Here is a 6,313-nt window from a genome sequence, read left to right as displayed (position 1 = left end):
AGAAATGGAGGTAGTGACAGATTTTATTTTTCTGGGCTCCAAGATCACCTCAGGTGGGGACTGCAGCCAAGAAATTAAAAGACGCTTGCTCCTGGGGAGGAAAGCTATGGCAAATCTAAACAGCATACTAAAAAGCAGAGACATCACCCTGCCAACAAAAGTGCGTATAGTCCAGGCCATGGTTTTCCCAGTTGCAATGTATGGCTGTGAAAGTTGGACCATAAGAAAGGCTGAGCGGAAAAGAATTGAGGCCTTTGAACTATGGTGCTGGAGAAAACTCCTGCGAGTCCCTTGGACTGCAAGGCGTTCAAACCGGTCAGTCCTAGAAGAGATCAACCCCGACTGCTCTTTAGAAGGCCAGATCCTGAAGTTGAAACTCAAATACTTTGGCCACCTAATGAGAAGGAAGGACTCACTGGAGAAGGGCCTAATGCTGGGAAAGATTGAGGGCAATAGAAGAAGGGGACGACAGAGAATGAGATGGCTGGATGGAGTCACTGAAGCAGTAGGTGTGAACTTAAATGGACTCCAGAAGATGGTAGAGGACAGGAAGACCTGGAGGAACATTGTCCATGGGGTCGCGATGGGTTGGACACGACTTCGCAATTAACAACAACAACAATTGTAGCATGTGAGGAGAACAATGGGACAAGATTATCTTGGAAAGCTGAAACAATGTTTTGCATTTCCCTCAAGCTTGGTGTAGTAGCGGGCAAGCATCTTGTGGAAGGTTTTAAACCAGAGGTTAAAAGGGTAGATTGCCTTTGGTTAGGATGCTTAGCTGCTATATCATGGTTGTCATGTTGCGATATATCGCAACTTTTTTTGCATTGCCAGAGCTGGGGTGGGTGCGGCCTCCACATGATGCAACTTGCCCTCAGGCTGGCAGTTTGACACCCCTGTGCTATATGTTAAAGACTTTAGCTGCTATATGCTAAAGAAAGGCTCAATATCAATTTTTATAAATACACAAGGTAGCTGACCTGAAGCAATTATTCTGTAGGTTTTGCATTAATAATGTGGACTGTTAATTTTAGTTGATACAGTATATTAAAAATAAGTTCGTATAAACCAGTGATGGCGAACCATTTAGAGACTGAGTGCTGAAACTGCAACCCAAAACCCACTTATTTATCGCTGGGTGCCAGGTGGGTGTGGCCCACTGGGTGGGTGTGGCTATAGTGGTCATGGCAGACTAGATGGGTGTGGCCAAGGTGGATGTGGTCACCTCGATGTTGCTCATGTGGAGGGATGTTTTGGGAGACGGGCAAGGTTGTGGGAGATCCAGGGGTCTCTGGCAGGTGGGGCGGTGGGCAGGAGGCTCGTTCTGTGGGGTGAGGCAAGGCGAGGCAGGGTGGAGGTGCCATTGTCACAGGGCAAGGCGAGGCCTGACACCATCGACCCCTGCACACAGAGGCCAGCGAGCGTATGGGGGCCAACAGTGTCCATCAGCAGCTACAGCCTGCTGGCCTCTCGACTGGTGCACTCTGGGGGTCTGCGGCACACTCTGGGGGTCTGCAGCCCACCACCAGCAGTTCAGAGAAGCTGCCTCTGAGCTGGACAGCTGGCCGACCAACAGCTGAGGAGGCAATGCAGTGGGTCGTGCCCAGGAAAAAAAGAGTATGCGAGCCAGGAGGGACAGGATGGGGGGGGGAGGAAAACCAGCCATGCTGGGATGCATCCGGCCACATGGGACCTCAGCAAGTTAGCGGGTGGCTGGTTGAGGAGGGACGGTTGCCATCTCTGGGGCATGGCACGCATACCCACAGAGAGGGCTCTGAATGCCGCCTCTGGCACGTGTGTCATAGGTTCGCCACCACTGGTATAAACCAAACTCTTAGCATTTCTTAAGGACTGAAGAATATATATCCTTGAATGTATATTCAATGTATATTCAAGAATACAGTCGATAAAGTCAATACATACAAAGTGGATGGGTTTTGGGGTATAATTTGTAATTTTTGTACAACTTTTTAATAAAAAAAAAAGAATACATACAAGGTCTTCTGTTTATTTTAATGTCATGGGTTGATGTGGTTTGGAAAATACAAATACAATACATTCTAGTAAAGTAACGTTTTAAAGAGAAGCATCCTAACATACAATATTATCGCCAAAAGAAAAAACCTTAGCAGAAATCAATGTTTTTACTATTCCATTACTTGCTTCACATATCTGTTGAGATATCTTGCCAATGCATATATGGATAGCTATCTAAAATATGGACCCATATCAACTTTCAGTATATTATAATTTACTGGGAGGGAGTACAATATATTACAATGAAAATGTGTTTTTATATTTCCACATTCTTATAAGATGATTTGAGTATCAGTATTTACTAAAAGAAGCAGGTGGTGGGCGTAAATGTTCATTTGCATCCTTAAATTATTAACACTCCTTTTTAACCTGATGCTTCTGCAGACACACACACTTCAACTAGTCTGTCTTAGCACAATGATAGCCAATCCTTTCATCTCTATACTTTTTCCACCAGCCGCTATCCTTTGAAAGACATTTGAAACATGCACTTTATAGGTGTCTTAGGCTGCAACAAAGGTAAGACTGCTTTGAATACGGATATGACAAATAGTGAAAGTTGCTGAAAAGGCACACCAATGCAAAATAGCAGAAAAACATATTTTCATTTGTGCTGTTCCTGAGTGAGGAATTGGGGGACATTTTTGTTAGTACAATCTGTATTGTCTACAGTGTTTGAAAACCATTAATATTTTTTTCCACTTTATATGGGTAATTTTACTTTGAAAAAAATTGGGACTATTTAGGTTTCTCCATTCATACACAAGTGCTGTGACAGCTTACTCTCACATTTCATGCATTAACAACACTCCTCAAATAATTTACTACATTTCATCACTTTGGGAGATCATACACAATTAATATATTGTGGATCGTTGTCATAGCTATGTTTATGTAAAATGAGAATAAGGTCCTCAGGAACCTCTTCTATAGCTCATGCTGGTTTTCATGTTTTCCATCTCACAATGATAAGGCATGTTTACAATAATTATCTGTGTTCTGGATGCTACATTACAAAGCAAACATTTGAAAACTGTGGGTTGCCCATTCCTATTTTGTAATGTGGCATCTTTATCAATTGAAGATAAAGAATATAAATATCTTGGGTTTGAAATGATGCCCTTTCAAGCTCATGATCTTTTAACAAAATCTTTTAAAGAAAAGATTTTGCACAGGAGAAGTATTTTGCAGTATGGAAAAAATGGATAGATTTTATACAATATAAGTTGGATATTAAAAAATACTATTTAGTTTTTCAATAACTTATATTTAAAATTTAAAACATCTTATAGATTTTATTTCTTTTTTTATTTTTATCTTTTATTTTTATTATACATTCTTTTATCTTTTTCTTTTTTCCTTTTCTTTATTCTTTTTTCTTTCAAGTATTATTCTTTTGGTATTTATGTTTTTATATATATATATATGATTGTTAATTATCTTATAGTTTGTTTAATTAATGTATTTAATATTTAGATTTATTCATGGTTTATATTTTTTTTAAGATTATTTGAAGAAATTTTAATTAAGTCTATGTTCAGCTCTGGGAAGGCCGGGGGAGGGAATGGGAGGGTTGGGGAGGTTTGGGGATGGGTTGTTTTGTTTTTGTAAAATTTCAAAAAACTTAATAAAAAAAAGAAAAGAAAAGATTTTGGTGAGTATCAGGAAAAGAAAACCCACACTCTTCATCAAGTCAAATTATCTCAAGGTCTATTTTGTTTAAGATGAAGCTGTTCCTTATTTCATCATAAACTACTCTAGTTCTCCCCCACTCAGTAGAGCAGCATCTTACCTAATAATAATAAAGTTGAAAGGGACCTTAGAGGTCATCTAGTCCAACCCGTGCTCAGGCAGGAAACCCTATACCATTTCAGACAAATGGCTGTCCAATCTCTTCTTAAAAACTTTCAGTGTTGGAGCATTAACAGCTTCTGGAGGCAGGTTGTCCCACTGATTAATTGTTCTAATGGTCAGGAGGTTTCTCCTTAGTTCTAGGTTGCTTCTCTCTTTGGTTAATTTCCATCTGCTGCTTCTTGTCCTGCCTTCAGGTGCTTTGAAGAATAGCTTGACTCTCTCTTTTTTGTGGCAACCCCTGAGATATTGGAACACTGTTATCATGTCCCCCCTCATCCTTCTCTTCATTAAACTAGACATACCCAATTCTAGCACCCAATGTTCAAATCTGTCAAGATCCTTCTGTATCTTAAGCCTATCTTCTGGAGTATTGGCTATTCCTGCCAGCTTGGTGTCGCTTGCAAATTTGATGAGTTTCCCATCTATCCCCTCATCCAAATCATTGATGAAGATGTTGAAGAGCACTGGGCCCAGAACAGAGCCCTGGGCACCCTACTACACACTTCCCTCCATGTAGATGCAATTCCATTGAGGACCACACACTGCGTATGGGCAGTCAGCCAGCTACGAATCCATCTGATGGTGATGTTGTCTTACCCACATTTTTCTATCTTATCGAGTAATGTTGTGATCTACTTTATCAAATGCCTTACTGAAGTTCAAGTAAATTATATCCACAGTATTCCTCTGATCCACTAATTTTCTCACTTGGTCAATGAGATTTGTCTGGCATGATCTGTTTTTCACAAAGCCATGTTGGCTTTTGGTAATGACTTTGTTTGCCTCTAGGTGTTCGCTGATTCATTGGTTGATTATCCTTTCCAAGATCTTCCGAGGTATTGGGGTCAGTAATAGGTCTGTAATTTCCTGATCCATTTTTTTTCCTTTTTTGAAGATGGGAACTAATTCAGCTCTTTTCCAGTCCTCTGGTAGTTCCCCAGTGCTCCAAGATCTTTGAAAGATATAGTTCAGTGGTTCTGAGATCACATCTGCCAGTTCATTCAGAACCTTGGGGTGTAATCCATCTGGTCCTGGTGATTTGAACTCATCTAGGGTGGACAGGTGCTCACTTATCATTTTCTTGCTTATCTTAACTTGTGTTTCTAATCTGTTTTTTTAAGGTACTGTTTTTGATAGGTTGGACTATTCTTTTTCCCTTTGTATAAATACAGATGCAAAAAAGGAGTTTAGTTCTGCTTTCTCTTTGTTGCTTGTCACCTTCTTGCCACTTTCTCCCACTAATGGACCAATCATTTCCTTAACTTTTTTCTTGTTTTTTACATGTTGAAAGAAGCTTTTTTTATTTTTGACTTTTGTTGCAAGCCTTAGTTCATTTTGAGACTTAGCTTTTCTCACTCCATCTTTGCAGGCTCAGGCTATTTGCTGATATTCTGCCTTAGTTATCTGCCCCTCTTTCCACTTTTTATACTTGTCCTTTTTGTCTTTCAATTTATCAGAGAGTTCTTTATGCAGCCATGCTGGTTTCTTTTGAGAGCTGTTATTTTTTTTCTTCGTTGGTATTGTGGTATCTTATTTATAAGCATCTTCTCTAAGGAATTAAATAAGCTTTTCATGGTTTGCCAATTGGTAAATGGTATACTGTATGTCTAAATATTTTAAATTTTTTAAGCTATGTCAAACTTTTGGACCACCTTGGGAGTCTATTGATTGAAACAGTATAGAAATGTTTTAAATTAGAAATGTCCTACAAAATAAGAATTCTGAAATAAAAATCTTAATTTAAATTGTCATAGTGCCTATGATGAAACATTCAAAGTGAATATCCACTAAACTAACTGAATAAAGTTAATTTTTACTACTTGTCTCTTAAATGATAAGTTTTTAATTAAAGGAAATATAAGGTCAAACCTCCCTTCCTTGATTTGTTATTTCATTTCTTTCTGCTTATAGATAGCCTATTCCCTTATTAAAAATACAGAAAAAGTAGTTACACTAATAATCCACTGTGCTTTTTAAAAGATGTATCCCAAACCTATCAAGTTACCAATATTTGCATTAAAATGTAGAGATGTAGATGAAATCAAATTTCCTTTATCATAAGTGCAGAACAAACAGACCTATTTGGAATGTTCTATCAGATGATATTTTGATTGTTAATGCCATTGGGAGCAATGGAACTCAAAACAACTGCTCCTTTGGACATCAATCATTTTAATGGTGTATTCACTTTTAAATAATAGATTCTTATTTAAATCTGCCATGTTATGTGCTGAAGAGCCTTAACAGGCATACAGCCAATAGCCTAACTGAACTGTAAGTCAAAATCTGTGGAAAATGCTGAGGACTTGACAGCCTGGCAATTTATTAAGTATAGAGGAGACATGTCAATGAAATAACAACTTAATCTCATGATAATACAGGTAGTCCTCAACTTACAACAGGTCATTTAGTGACCATT

Source organism: Crotalus tigris, unplaced genomic scaffold, assembly GCF_016545835.1.
Source record: "Crotalus tigris isolate CLP2741 ecotype Arizona unplaced genomic scaffold, ASM1654583v1 scf7180000024340.7048381, whole genome shotgun sequence".
Taxonomy (NCBI): domain Eukaryota; kingdom Metazoa; phylum Chordata; class Lepidosauria; order Squamata; family Viperidae; genus Crotalus; species Crotalus tigris.
This window is presented reverse-complemented; position numbering follows the sequence as displayed.